This window comes from Coregonus clupeaformis, chromosome 36 (assembly GCF_020615455.1).
Source record: "Coregonus clupeaformis isolate EN_2021a chromosome 36, ASM2061545v1, whole genome shotgun sequence".
NCBI lineage: Eukaryota > Metazoa > Chordata > Actinopteri > Salmoniformes > Salmonidae > Coregonus > Coregonus clupeaformis.
Genome location: NC_059227.1, coordinates 10332889 through 10348215, shown reverse-complemented (window position 1 = coordinate 10348215; position 15327 = coordinate 10332889). Strand labels below are relative to the sequence as shown.

At 44.3% G+C, this 15327-nt stretch overlaps 1 long non-coding RNA gene across 1 annotated transcript; it reads right to left on the bottom strand.

Annotated features, from left to right (window-relative positions):
• Window positions 1–14010: 14010 nt before the first annotated feature.
• Window positions 14011–15110, bottom strand: LOC123482697. Its single transcript, XR_006657828.1, has 5 exons — window positions 15048–15110; window positions 14843–14968; window positions 14473–14613; window positions 14206–14307; window positions 14011–14100 (listed from the first exon to the last, which is right to left on the bottom strand). It is a non-coding gene; the product is annotated as an uncharacterized LOC123482697 (long non-coding RNA).
• Window positions 15111–15327: the final 217 nt, after the last annotated feature.

Here is a 15327-nt window from a genome sequence, read left to right as displayed (position 1 = left end):
TGATTCACACTTTAGCCTTACAAAGATTAGCCTGAGCAACGATATACCACGTGGCCCAAAACAATCCAGCCTTAGCTTCAGCCTCTAGCCAACTGCAGCCTACTACACAAATCAATATCCTGCACCGTTGCCAAATAAATAATCGTCCAATTCTCCCCGTCTAACTTTATGCTGCCTTGAAAGATGAATCTCATATCAAGAGGTTACCCCCAACCAATTTCCCGTCGACCAGAGGAGGAGTATAACGTAGCTACAACCATTCACTTCATAATTCCCGCTTAAGGAATCAACCTGACTCAGTCTAACTAAGACCTGGATTTCTGGCCCACTCCTGTGAGTCGCCCCATTTTGAGGTCTTTCCAGATTAACGGTGCCCTAAAAATGCATACGTATTCCAACATTAATTGCCAATCCATTGTCACCCGTTACCAATGAAATATAAAGTTCTACCGTTCATCATTGTCCATAGTTACCAATGATCATTGTCCATAGTTACCAATGAAATATAAAGTTCTACCGTTCGCTCTAAATTGGTCATTGTCACCCGTTACCAATGAGATAAATGTTAGCAGACTCTAGTCGACCAGCAACAACGCCACCTGAGGCTAGGTTATAATGGAACATCTCCTCAGTGTACACAAGTCATATCCAATCTAACAAACTCCGAAGCGGTAAGACCACTCACCCTTTTTCCCATGCCTCAGAGAGAGTTAGCTCGGCGATTGACTGAAACACAGAGGAGACGCAAAACCAGCCCCACGTTGGGCGCCATTATGTCGTATATGATGAATGGTGGCAATTATTGCTGTCAACAAAGAGTCCGTTATGCTGCATCATGTTAGAAGTTTTATTCATACCACGAGGTTACAGCATAAATTACAGACACGCGTTGTCCGGAGAACGACTCGTCAGATTGTTATGGCCGTTCTAACGTCTCATCGTTTAACCCCTATTTATAAACACTGCTGCCCCCTCTTCTGGCCAATCACCAGTCTCCCCTTTACAACCCACCTCCTATCTGTGGTATGTGGTATTACACCTAAAACATTCCCTCTTGATACTACCATAAACAACATTCCTTCAGTTCCATTTAAAAACATTTAACACCATCGTATTGTCAATACACTACACTACCTTCACCACCTGGGGGCGACCCGTCAGGAAGTCCAGGACCCAGTTGCACAGGGCGGGGTTCAGACCCAGGGCCTCGAGCTTGATGATGAGCTTGGAGGGTACTATGGTGTTGAATGCTGAGCTATAGTCAATGAACAGCATTCTTACATAGGTATTCCTCTTGTCCAGATGGGATAGGGCGGTGTGCAGCGTGATGGCAATTGCATCGTCTGTGGAGCTATTTGGGCGGTAAGCAAATTGAACTGGGTCTAGGGTGACAGGTAAGGTAGAGGTGATATGATCCTTGACTAGTCTCTCAAAGCACTTCATGAGGACAGAGGTGAGTGCTACAGGGCGATAGTCATTTAGTTCAGTTACCGTTGCTTTCTTGGGTACAGGAACAATGGTGGCCATCTTGAAGCATGTGGGAACAGCAGACTGGGAAAGGGAGAGATTGAATATGTCCATAAACACATCAGCCAGCTGGTCTGCGCATGCTCTGAGGCCGGCAGCCTTGCGGGGGTTAACATGCTTAAATGTCTTAATCACGTCGGCCACGGAGAAGGAGAGGCCACAGTCCTTGGTAGTGGGCCTCGTCAGTGGCACTGTGTTATCCTCAAAGCGGGCGAAGAAGGTGTTTAGCTTGTCTGGAAGCGAGACATCGGTGTCGGCAACGTGGCTGGTTTTCCTTTTGTAGTCTGTGATTGTCTGTAGACCCTGCCACATTCGTCTCGTGTCTGAGCCGTTGAATTGCGACTCCACTTTGACTCTATACTGATATTTTGCCAGATTAATTGCCTTGCGGAGTGAGTAGCTACACTGTTTGTATTCTGCCATATTCCCAGTCACCTTGCCATGGTTGAATGCGGTAGTTCGCACTTGAATAGTCCTTAGCAAGGGTATTTCCTGTTTGAGTTTCTGCCTATAGGAAGGCAGGAGCAAAATGGAGTCGTGGTCACATTTGCCCGAAAGGAGGGCGGGGGAGGGCCTTATAACCATCCTGGAGTACGATTAGCAATGGTCAAGGATTTTGGCAGGGCGAGTACAACAGTCGATATGTTGATAGAACTTCGGCAGCCTAGTCCTCAAATTTGTTTTGTTAATATCCCCGGCTACAATAAATGCAGCCTCGGGATATGTGGTTTCCAGTTTGCATAAAGTCCAGTGAAGTTCTTTGAGGGCCGTCGTGGTATCGGCTTGAGGGGGGATATACACGGCCGTGACTATAACCGAAGAAAATTATCTTGGGAGATAATACGGTCTGCATTTGATTGTGAGATATTCTAGGTCGGGTGAACAAAAGGACTCGAGTTCCTGTATGTTACTACAATTACACCATGAGTCGTTAATCATGAAACACACACCTCCGCCCTTATGCTTCCCGGAGAGATATTTATACCATGTGCTTTTTTCCAGTAGAACTACATCGATGTATTGTACTATCTAGTATTGGTATTTCTATCTGATAGTATGACATCAAGAGGCCTTTTTGAGTACGTCAGATTATCACAGGTGTCTGTAATTATCTCTGTGGAATGCCGGTCTTATAACGTACAGTACACCCACCTTACGAGTTATTTGCCGACCCGTGTTGTCTTCTCACTTTGTGTGCACACCTGTCTGTGTTTCACACCTGACCGTCCTAGCTAATCAGCCTCACTATATGGGCATCATGCTGCCGCAGACAGGAAGCAGACAAGAAGTACAATGGACGTGTGTGCGCAAACATTGACATCCATGTTTTGTTTTGATTTGGAGTGGGGTGGTAGCATCTAACAATTGGATTTAATTATTTATTGGGCACTGCTTGGCGATGCAAACGACAACCTCTTAATCAGAACTGTCGACCGATTACGGATATACATTCGGACATAGGAAAAGTGTCGCCAAACAGGCAGAGGCCCGGGTTGGCAAATGACTTGTTGGACACATGCTGCTAAACAGGTACAGTCATTTGCTGCCTTCCTTAACTCGAACGCTTCTCCAATGTTATGCCCTTGTCACACCCTGATCTGTTTCACCTGTCACCCTCCTCCAGGTGTCGCCCATCTTCCCCATTATCCCCAGTATATTTATACCTTTGTTCTCTGTTTGTCTGTTGCCAGTTCCTTTTGTTTCGTCAAGCCTACCAGCGGTTTTCCCCTTGCTCCTGTCTTTTTCAAGTTCCTGTTTTCCCGGTTTTGACCATTCTGCCTTCCCTGAGCCTGCCTGCCGTTCTGTACCTTGTCACACCACCCTGGCTTAATGACCTCTGCCTGACCTGACCCTGACACTTCCTGCCGTTCTGTACCTTTTGGACTCTGATCTGGATTACTGACCTCTGCCTGCCCTTGACCTGTCGTTTGCCTGCCCCCTGTTTTTGTAACAAACTTTTGTTACTTCGACACTGTCTGCATCTTCTCCTGAAACGTGATAGTACGAATTGGCCATGACTGACCCAGCAGACTCGGACCAGCTCCGCAACGCCATCTCCTCCCAAGGAGCCACCATTGGCAGGCACAAGGAGTTCCAGACCTTGGTTCCAGACCTTGGCAGAATGCTGACATGGGCTAATTGAGTGACTGACAACAAGAGAAACTGCTGATATACAACCAAATTTCACCTTGTTTATGCTACTATTCTCTCAACAGTATGTTGAGCCCCCGAGTGAGGGGGGGATTGATCCTGGGGCCTACAAAAGGGGGGGCCACCAGTTGCCCAGCCCTGGTCTAGCTACTGTATTTTCTGTCTACTGTTGCCATCTAGAGGTGAAAGTGGTGAACAAGTTTTCACTAGTGACTCATTACTTTGTAACTTATGACTCGTACATTTTTTAGGCTTGAGTCTGACCCGGAAAGTTGGCTATACTGACGAGGGCTGGTGCCTCTGGTGGGTTTGACCATGCTGATTAGGGTCTGGGTGGGGGAAACAGACAGATGACAGCAGTGCCGGGTGGGGCTGAGTGCAGTGGTGTAAAGTGCTTACAGTTTTTCTCAATTGCTAAAACACAATTTCTGAAACCTTGCTCCATTTTCTGAAAACATTAAACACAAAACCTCATCTTCAAGCACTACTTACAAAACCTCTGACTCCTCTCGCAAAATGAAACATTCGCCTCAAAACAGTTTTACCTGTGTTCAAAATCAAACCCTGCTCTCAAATCATAAACAAAGTGATCAAAATGATATACACTCTCAAGCAGTCAGTAAACAATACACCGAAAAATAGAAAACACATTGTTCAAAACATACAGTTCTCAGGGAGAATTTTCTTTTGATGAACGAAAACATGTTCTATCATAGTAGCTCAAAATTGATCAGAAATTACTACTCTGCTTTGCTCTTTGCAATTTAGTTTTTTGTTCTTCCTCCTCCTTGTACCCCTATTTTTACAGTAATGTACCCTGCATCTTGTTCTTTGTTGATATGAACCTGCAACCAGTCAAAATCTATTGAGCAGTCAGTACTGTTAACAAATGGAAAGCACAATGTTCAGGGCCATACAATTTGTCCATTGTACAGTATACAGCCTACAATGCACTGTACTACAGTATACAATACTAAAAGGGACAAAAATCAAAGGATTAAACATGTGATCAATGTGCTTCTTCTTGTCTTTGGGCTGGGTCAGGCCAGAGCACTTTGTCGACATCAGAAGCAATATTGTCCCTCCTGAGGCAATGGGGGAAGAAGCCTCTAGTGTGCCGTATCCAGCCCTGACATGATTCCTCACCTATATCACCACAGGCTAAATCCATGGCTTGCAGCAGACTTACTCTAGTGTAGGGTTGTCTATCATATACTTTCCATCTCCTCAATCGGATTCAGGAAAGGCGAGTATGGAGGGAGGTACAAGTTCATAAACTGCCCATTGATGTTAAACCATTCCCTTACCTGAGCAGCTCGGTGGAAACTGACATTGTCCCACACTGTCACATAGGTGGGAATGGGATTCTCATTTAGCTCTTGACCCTGCTGCTCTTGAACCTGCTGCTCAAATAAAATATCTCTTAGATTGGCAATACATCTTAGAAGGTGTTGGGTGTTATATGGCCCGAGTGTAACATGGTGATGTAGAACACCATGGTTGCTGATAGCAGCACAGATTGTGACATTGCCACCTCGTTGACCAGGGACTTCAACAATGGCCCGCTGTCCAATCATGTTTCGGCCTCTCCTTCTCCTCTTTGTTAGATTGAAGCTTGCTTCATCTACAAAGATGAACTCATGGGGTCTTTCCAAGGATTCCAAGTCAAATATTGTCTGTGTAGAAATACAATATACTGTATGTAGGATTTTGTAAGTCGTACAGAGACAGTGCTATACTGTAGAGTACAATTAGGCCTACTGTATGCACTTCTGATTCACATACATTGTATGTACTGAAGAGTAATGTCATTCACATAGTATGTGTTAGTACTGTAGACAATCTGGATTACAGTAAATGTTTCTGAATGTACACTTACTTGCACATACTGAGCTCGCAGTTCTTTCACCCTTGGTGAGTTGCGCTCAAAAGGTACTCTGTATACTTGTTTCATTCGCATCCTGTTACGATGGAGGACACGGTCAATTGTGGAAATGCTCACACTGTTGATTCCCTTGAAGTCGTATTGCATTATCTTGAAGGACCATGCCTATGGAGGACTAAAAGTGCCACAATTAAATAAATAAATACACCATTAAATAATTACTTAAATGTGTCATTAATTAATTCAAATTAGAATTAAATACATAAATGTGTAATTAAATGTATCATTAATTAATTCAAATACCGATTCATTTTATGTAAAATACATATATAATTATTTCACTATTTACATTTACATTTCATGATCCTGCATTGCAGTGATTCATGAATTACTTAAAACTGTCAAACTGACCCATCAAAGTCAGTGGGCGGGGCTAACGCGAATCTAGTCTGATCCATTGCTTTGGTCTGAAGTAGAGTAGGCCAACCTGGATAGAGACAATGGAGGATCTCCGTGAACTTTCCAGGGAGTTGGTTAGAGACATTTTAAACTTAGCAGAGGATGTAGAAGCAGGACCCGCTGACCCAGAGCATGTAGCTAGTAAAGCAGAGGAACTTATTGAAGTTGTTGGAGTCATTTCCGCACTTTCCGACGAAGATATCGACCACAGAGTGATTGCAAATCTAGAAGAAGTTGTCCACCGCTTCTCTGGTACCAGGGCACTTCAGGCCCAACACACACAGGGACCGGGGCGTTTGGCGTTTGACATACCGAGTGCAGTTCTGGAGCATCAACTTCTTTGTGGAGTTCCCGCAGTTCAAATTGCAGCGATGTTCGGTGTGTCAAAGAGGACCATCAGGAGGCGCATGCAACAATACAGTTTAAGGTATTTACACTAAATTCATGAGTTTTCTGTTTATGAATTGCTGCTCTCATACACTCGGAAAGAATATGACGTTTAAGGTAACATTACTTGATGTTGTGTTTTTCTTGTTTGTACAGAAAGACAGATCTCTATTCAGCTGTGAATGATGAGGAGTTAGACCGTATTGTAAGTGAAATTCACAGAAGTCATCCAAACACCGGCTACAAGCTAATGCGTGGTCACCTGAATGCAAGAGGTGTGCATGTTCCAAGTGAGTAGATAATAATATGGGCATTATTTAAATGTATTTTTAATTTGGAGCTCTGCCCCTTTGAAAGGTGAAGGAAGCCCGCTTATGGAAAGACATCGCCTCTGAGATGTAGAATGTGTAGAAGAAATGTGAAGAGAAACACACATTTCAGGATGGCTGACTTGTATCATCAGGATAGACATGTCCTGTGATTTTTAGCCTCCTGTTTAATAGAGGTGGAACAATATCTGACAGTAATATTCTCAGCTGTCCGGATGTGCCCCTGCTGTAAAGGGTATAATATAATCATAGAAAAGCAAAATATCATAGGAGGCAAAAAATCTCAGGTCATCTCTGTTCGAGCATGTGGTATCTATCTATCTATCTATCTATCTATCTATCTATCTATCTATCTATCTATATATGTGTGTATATATATGTATATGTGTATATATATGTATATGTGTATATATATGTATATATATGTGTGTATGTGTATATATATATATATAAATATATATATATATATATATAAATATATGTATGTATGTATATATATGTATGTATATGTATGTATATATATATAAATATATGTATGTATGTATGTATATATGTATGTATATGTATGTATGTATGTGTATTGTGATGTCACGAGAGGCTGTGTCCTGGAGGGACGTTACATCCCCCTGAGGTGGCTGCAAACCCAGACAGCTATGGCTCCATCTGCTGGTATGGTCGGGAACTCCACCCCTCTATGGCCAATCTTCCCACGCAGCTGAAACAAATGAGGAGCTGATGAGCTGAAGGTTTGGGAAGGGAAGAGACACTGAGGGAGTGTGTGGGGGGTGAAGAGACACAGTCTCCAACCTGGGCTCTCTGGAGGACAAGAGTGCTGCACGTCCACTTCCATGAGGAATATAAGGATTTGGAGATACTTACCTTTGGGAAATACTCACCTTTGGATATATGCACCTGTGGAAATACGTGTGGGACATTTGGAAGGACGTTTTGCTGGGTTGGCCACTAGCTGCAACGTGGAATACAGTAAGACTGGGGAAAAGTTATTTGAGCGAGTGAGAGTTATGATTTTGGATGTGGAAGAGACATCCCTGAACTGTTAACCCTTAAAGAGCCACAAGAGAACAGAATTGTGTTATACTTTCGTTAGTTTCCCAAGACCTTTAATAAAATCCTTGTTTTGATTGAACCTGGTCTCCTTGCACTACTTGAGCAATCCCGCTGAAAGCTGTGTAGCCTCTCGTGACGTCACAGATGGTGGAGAATACGGGCACGCTCAAGCGTTAATAGTGCATGTCAGAGGAGGATACCGAAGGTTTGATCACCCAGTTTTCCAAGTTGGCCGTAGGCTCCCCGCCCGACTGAAATGGAGGACATATTGAAAGCCCTTGTTGCTGGCCAGCAAGCCCAGATGCAAGCAAACGTGGCTCTCTTGGAGGAGCAAAAGAAAGCCAACCTTCTGAAGGCAGAGGAATTGCAGTTGCAGAGACAGAGGGTTGTCCAAAATACCCGCCCAATAAAGGCAAGTGACTTTATATCTAAGATGGGAGCTACCGATGACATTGAGGCATACCTGCATGCATTTGAGGCCACGGCCACTAGGGAAGCCTGGCCCAAGCAACAGTGGGTTGGTCTGTTAGCCCCCCTTTCTAACCGGGAATCGCTGAATGCTGTCCGGGACCTGGGCCCTGACCAGGTTACTGACTATGATGCCCTGAAGTCTGAGATCCTCAGCAGATATGGACTCACAAAGTTTGGTATGGCCCAGCGCTTTCACAGCTGGACCTTCCAACCAGACCAACCGCCTCGGGCGCAGATGCATGAACTTGTCCGAATCGCAAGGAAATGGCTGGATCCGCAGAGGAATACAGCAGCGGCGGTGGTGGAGGCCGTTGTGGTGGATCGTTACCCTACGCGCCCTGCCTTATGAGGCAAAACGGTTCATCAGTCAACAGGCCTTGACCACGGCTGATCTGACCGTGGAAGCTGTGGAAAAGTACCAGGCCACAGCGGAGATGCTGAATGCTTCCCGAAAAGACCCCAGGAGTGCGGCCCCACCACAAATGGGAAGAACCCGTCCAAAGGACCCCAAGGTCTCGAACCCAGCCACGTCAGGACTTATCCCGGCTCCAGGGGGAGCCAGAAACCAGGCGGGTCCAAGAAGAGTACACCAGGAGGGGAAACTCGACAGTGTTACCGGTGTGGGGAGATGGGACATATCTCCTGGCAGTGTGGGAAACCAGCCGATGAACCTATGCCCACTGCGGAGTCCTCCAGCTCAGCACCCACACACCGTTTGCCTCGCTCTTGGGAGTCGTAGATGGCGGCCCAGATCGACCCCCCACCTGCCCGGTAACTGTGAATCACCATGATGTGGAGGCCTTACTGGATTCTGGTAGCCGGGCCACCCTGGTGCGTAAGGATTTGGTGGGCCCAACGTGTCTGACCCCGGGGAAAGTCCTCCCAGTTTCCTGTGTCCATGGAGACACCAGAGAATACCCCATTACTGAACTTACAATGACCAGCACACGGGGAACCATACACACGACGGCGGGGTGGTTGATTCCCTCCCCGTCCCTGTCCTAATTGGACGAGACTGCCCAGCCTTTTACCCACTCTGGAGAGAGTCTCAGGAGAGGATAACCCGAGTACCTCGGAAACGGAGAGGCAAGACTCATCCTGGGAAGGCTCCGGTGCAATCCTCCGAGTTACTCACTCCCGCCCTGGCTCTGATAGGGGATGGCAGGTGCCCAGACCGACACAGAGACGGAGCTACAGAATCTGGACAAAGAACTGTCTGGTCTGAAGGGGACCGCTGAGAGGTATCGTTTGTTAAAGCAACAGTTAGACATGAAGACAGAAGAGTTAGATATCCTCCAGGCTAAACTCCAACAGAGCTCCTTCCATAAGCAACAGGAGGAGCTGGAGAGGCTGCGCAGGACCATCGAGGAGTGTGAGGAGACCCTGCGCAGTAGTAAGGAGGTCCAGAAGAAGGCAGAGGAGAAGTACAAGGTGTTGGAGAACAAGATGAAGAATGCGGAGGCAGAGAGAGAGAAGGAACTGAAAGCTGCTCAACAGAAGCTAAACTCTGCTAAAACCAAGGCTGATGCGTTCAGTAAGAAACTCAAGGAGAGACAACAGGAGGCTGAGTCCCTGGTCCTAGAGGTGGAGGAGTTGAAGAGAGAGCAGGCTGGCAAGCACCACGGCAATGCGGACGCCCTCTCCCGGCGTGATGCCTTCTTCGCTGCCTTTACCCGACGAGGACGTCGGTCCCGAGGAGGGGGATGTGTGATGTCACGAGAGGCTGTGTCCTGGAGGGACGTTACATCCCCCTGAGGTGGCTGCAAACCCAGACAGCTATGGCTCCATCTGCTGGTATGGTCGGGAACTCCACCCCTCTATGGCCAATCTTCCCACGCAGCTGAAACAAATGAGGAGCTGATGAGCTGAAGGTTTGGGAAGGGAAGAGACACTGAGGGAGTGTGTGGGGGGTCTCCAACCTGGGCTCTCTGGAGGACAAGAGTGCTGCACGTCCACTTCCATGAGGAATATAAGGATTTGGAGATACTTACCTTTGGGAAATACTCACCTTTGGATATATGCACCTGTGGAAATACGTGTGGGACATTTGGAAGGACGTTTTGCTGGGTTGGCCACTAGCTGCAACGTGGAATACAGTAAGACTGGGGAAAAGTTATTTGAGCGAGTGAGAGTTATGATTTTGGATGTGGAAGAGACATCCCTGAACTGTTAACCCTTAAAGAGCCACAAGAGAACAGAATTGTGTTATACTTTCGTTAGTTTCCCAAGACCTTTAATAAAATCCTTGTTTTGATTGAACCTGGTCTCCTTGCACTACTTGAGCAATCCCGCTGAAAGCTGTGTAGCCTCTCGTGACGTCACAGTATATATATATATATATGTATATGTATATATAATTTTTATTAAATTAAAAATTAAAAATTAAATTGGTCATTTAGCAGACGCTCTTATCCAGAGCGACTTACAGGAGCAATTAGGGTGCTCAAGGGCACATCGACAGATTTTTCACCTAGTCGGCTTGGGGATTAGAACCAGCGACCTTTCGGTTACTGGTACAACGCTCTTAACCACTAAGCTACCTGCCGCCCATTTTATATATGTGTATATATATATGTGTATGTATATATATATATATATATATACATACATATATATACATATATATATATATATGTATGTATGTATATGTACAATATCTGACAGTAAAGTACATTTTTGAAGCTGTGGTGGTTCTGTAATAGTTGACTGTTTTACACACATTATTTATTTTATTATGACACCACTATATCCTCAAAATAAGTAGCCAGTGAGTGTGTGGTTATTCATTTTAAATTCCTCCCCTCAGTCTCAAGACTGCAAGAGTCTTTACGCAGAGTCAATGCAGAGGGAGTCTACATGAGACGTCTGAGGCTGCGTGTATTAAGGCGACGGCAGTATTTTGTTCCTGGCCCAAACTCTTTGTGGCATATAGATGGCCACCATAAGCTTATCAGGTCAGTGATATTAGCAGATAAACAATGCATCTTTCTATATGTTTCATTACAATTGTTATACAATAAAGTTATATTTTTTCATGTGTTTGCAACAGGTGGAGATTTGTTGTCCACGGTGGGGTGGATGGATTCAGTCGTTTAGTGGTCTACCTGACTGTGGCCGGCAATAATAGAGCTCATACGGTCTTACAGAGCTTTATCGCCGCTGTTGAGCAGTATGGGCTGCCATCAAGGGTACGGTCTGACAAAGGGGGGAGAATGCAGATGTAGCAGAATTCATGATCAGAAGCAGAGGTACCGACAGGAATTCACACATCACAGGCAGAAGTGTCCACAATCAGCGGTAAAGAAATATGTTTGGCAACTAGGCTCACACAACTAACATACTAGTTGAATGTACTTTAGCATATGTCATAAATTAACAATTTCTCAATTTTATCCTAAACACAGAATAGAGAGGATGTGGAGAGATGTTTATGAACATGCCCTGGACCTCTTCTATCAGATCTTTACTTCATTGGAAGATCAGGAGACACTGAATCCAGACAATGAAGTCCATCTTTTCGCTCTGCACCGGATTTTCCTTCCACTGGTTCAGCAAAGCCTCGACTCTTTTCGAGATGCTTGGAACTTCCACGGTCTTAGAACTGAAAGGAATCAGTCACCACAGCAACTCTGGAGAAGTTACAGAGAGCAAGGCCCTGAGGAGGATCCTACTGAGGTTAACAATGAACTTTAAACACTTTCTTAAAATTGTTTCCCCAAAGGAATTATGGGAGAAAAAAATGGTGCTAAATGTGATACTTTAAATGAAACATTTACTATAGATTATTGTCTCTTTAAAATCTCCCGAGCTTTTAAAGATCAACCTGTGAGCTGTAGTTTCTACAGTGCATACTATGCAAAGCTGTATTATTTTTAAAAACTGAATAAGTAACATTTCATTTCTCACTGCCTTGGTGACCAAAAATAACAATCTTGTGTAAGGACATGTCAAACTAGTTTTAAGTACAAGACTGATTATGCTTGTCATCCATTCAGGTTCCTGAAGAATATGGGATCGATTGGAACGGACCTCACTGCCTTCATCGAGGCACTGTGTCAGTCCCCGAGGTTCAGCTGGCCCGTGAGCTCTCAGATGAAGAGGTTGCAATTTTGCCAGCTCCAGGAGTTTCTGTTACTGATGCACTTAGACTATATGTAGAGACTGTGGAAGTGTTATCAAGAATCTTAGACTGATGTCCAACCCATGTTTTTATTTGTTGTGTTAGAACAAGCAAGGAAAAACTGAAAGTTTACTTTCCTTTTTAAAAGAAAGGAAAAAAGCTGTTTCTTTGAAGCTTCCTGTCTCATTATGGTCCACAGAATGACTAACATGAATGCTGTACTGTTAGCACTGAAGGTGCAGAACAGTTTGATTTTAGTAAATGGAAGAAAAAAAAAGTCAACTACTGCACAGTGTGTTAATGTTTTCAAAGACACTGAACTTGTGTCAATTCATCTGAACTGTGTATGCATTGACATTAGGGCTGGGCAATATGGAGAAAATCAAATATCACATTTTTGACCTAACACCTTGATGTCGATATTGCAACGATATTGTAAGGTTGACAATTGGTGCATTCACAAAATATCTTCCACATTTAGATTTCGGATAAATAACTATCATATTGTGGATATAATGACTAAGTGGTAAAAGGCAAATAATAGAACAGCTAGAACAGTCTGGTAAGTTCAGAAAATGACATCACTTTACTGTAATGCAGCCTTTGAAACCAGGAAAAGACTAAACTTACCATGTAACGATATTACACTTCTTCAAAATCTAATGGTGCTTTTCCATTACATGGTACCTACTCGCCTCGCCTCGCCTTTTTTGGTTTTCCATTACGAAAAAAAGTACCTGGTACCTGCTAACATATACTTTTTTTAGCACCTGCTCAGTCGAGGTTCCAAGCGAGCTGAGGCGAGCCGAGAAGGTGACGTGAAACCCTGCAGGCTGCTGATTGGTCGGAAAGAATCGTCACTGATCACTGCATTGCCAGCGACAGACAGCATTTTAAAATAGTTTAGCCAGCGGTGGTTTTTACTGCCGGAGGCTCCATGCAGAGCTTTCTCCGTAGCATACAAGTGGCCTGATGGTTATACTGGTGCGCTGGTGTGTGTAATGTGTGATGTGTGTGTGTGTCGAGTCGCCATATGTGTGTGTGTAGCTAGTGAGCGAGGGAGAAGTGAGAGAGTGACGGCGATTATCTCCGCAGCGAGTAGCGAATCTAGTCATATATATGTGAGAGAAACAAAGCGAGTAGCGACTCTAGAGTCATATATATGTGATCACGGTGGGAAATCTGGAGCAGTTAACGTTAACTATCTCTTTGATATCATGTTGTTCACGGAGACTGAGAACCAGGAAATGCGGCGGGGATTTGTCAATGGGAAAGCAAGCTACTAAGCCACGCCCACGGCAGTCGCTATGACGACCAGCCACGCTGAGGCAATCCTAAAATCTGCAATGGGAAACGGACGCACAGCGAGTCGAGGCGAGGCGAGTCAAGTAGGTACTGGTAATGGAAAAGCACCTTAAGACGATATCTAGTCTTATATCACGATAGATATAATATTAAAATATTGCCCAGCCCTAATTGACGTCTGAAAAAACTTAAACAAGCCCAAATCCAGTACTTTTATGGCAGCGACAAGTGCTTTCTCAAAGTCCATGTAGAGTTTGAAATGAGCTGGCAGCTTTAGGGTTTCAAAGCATGTGGAGGACGTAGGAAGGGTTCCCCAGAAATCTCCACTCTCAGTTCAGGAGGAAGCATCTCCCAGCCAACCCAGAATGTCAGCAGCTGGGCCAGGGTACCTGATGAAGCTAAAAGTCATAAAATGGATTAAAGACATTTAGTTCAACTGTAATTGATCATATCTATCCATGAGACATAGAAGCATTTGTAAAGAGAGAAAATAAGGTTTATACCTGTTTCAATGAACATCCTTAGAAAGCCAGTGATGCGGCAGGTGGTGTCTAAGTCAAAGTCTTCATCATCTTCATCAGCCATGTGATTTTTTCTAGGAGCATCTTAAAGAAAACAAAAATTGTAATTTAAAAAAAGGGAGAACTTATTTTGGTGAAGGACTATGCAGATCAAATTCTTAGAAAATGGAAAAATATCCATCTCAGTCATTGAAAATACACGTAAATTCATCAAGTTAAGTCACAAATATAACTAAATTACTGACTTACCTGGGGTGTGAACTGCATTTCAGCCATTTTGGGGAAAAGAAGTGGTACAACATCCGGCCTAGATGTCAGCAGGGGCCATACCATCACATCTTTCAGTCCCTTTCTCAACTGTTTAATTTGGCGCATGGTCCTCCCAACGACCTAAGAGACAGACCGACCCATATTACAGCCCAAATCCTTAACCCAAATTTGACAAAAGTTGGCACAGTAGGAAAAATGTTAATAAACACAATAAAGTGCTTTATAAAAATCCATTAAAACTCTAGTACTTAAACTCTCGTGTTAACATAACAAGCCAGGGTTCACAACACATTCTATAATTTCAACAAGTACAGCGATGAATTCTGTCACTTAACCAGCAGGAACTCACTGCATGGAGTAGAAGTTTGTTATGTAGCCATCTCCGATTTGTTTTGGTGACTGCCGGAAGATCCCAAGACATGGAAAGATCTGAAACTGTGTCCTTCTGTTCCGGTGTAAGATCTTCATGTTCAAGCTAGAATTAAGACCATACAAGTTATTATATCTGCCCAAGCAATATTTTTACATGGCAAAGTTTCTTTTAGGTTACATACCAGTTCTATGATGCTCCTGATGTGCAGATCAGGACAGTCTTCTGTAACAACAGTAGCCATTTCCAGGGTCCCCATTGAACAGTACATGAATTACAGCAGGACTTAGTCCTGTGACATGGGGACCATCATGCAGAAAGGTGTGGCCCAACATCCTTCCTGCAACCCGGAAGAGGTTGCTTTCAATAAGTGCCTCTGATGCTGCTGGAACAAGATGGTCAGGTTCACCCTCAAATAGCAGTGTTCGGCCCATTCCTCCTGTAAAGTACCAAGAGAGCAGGGA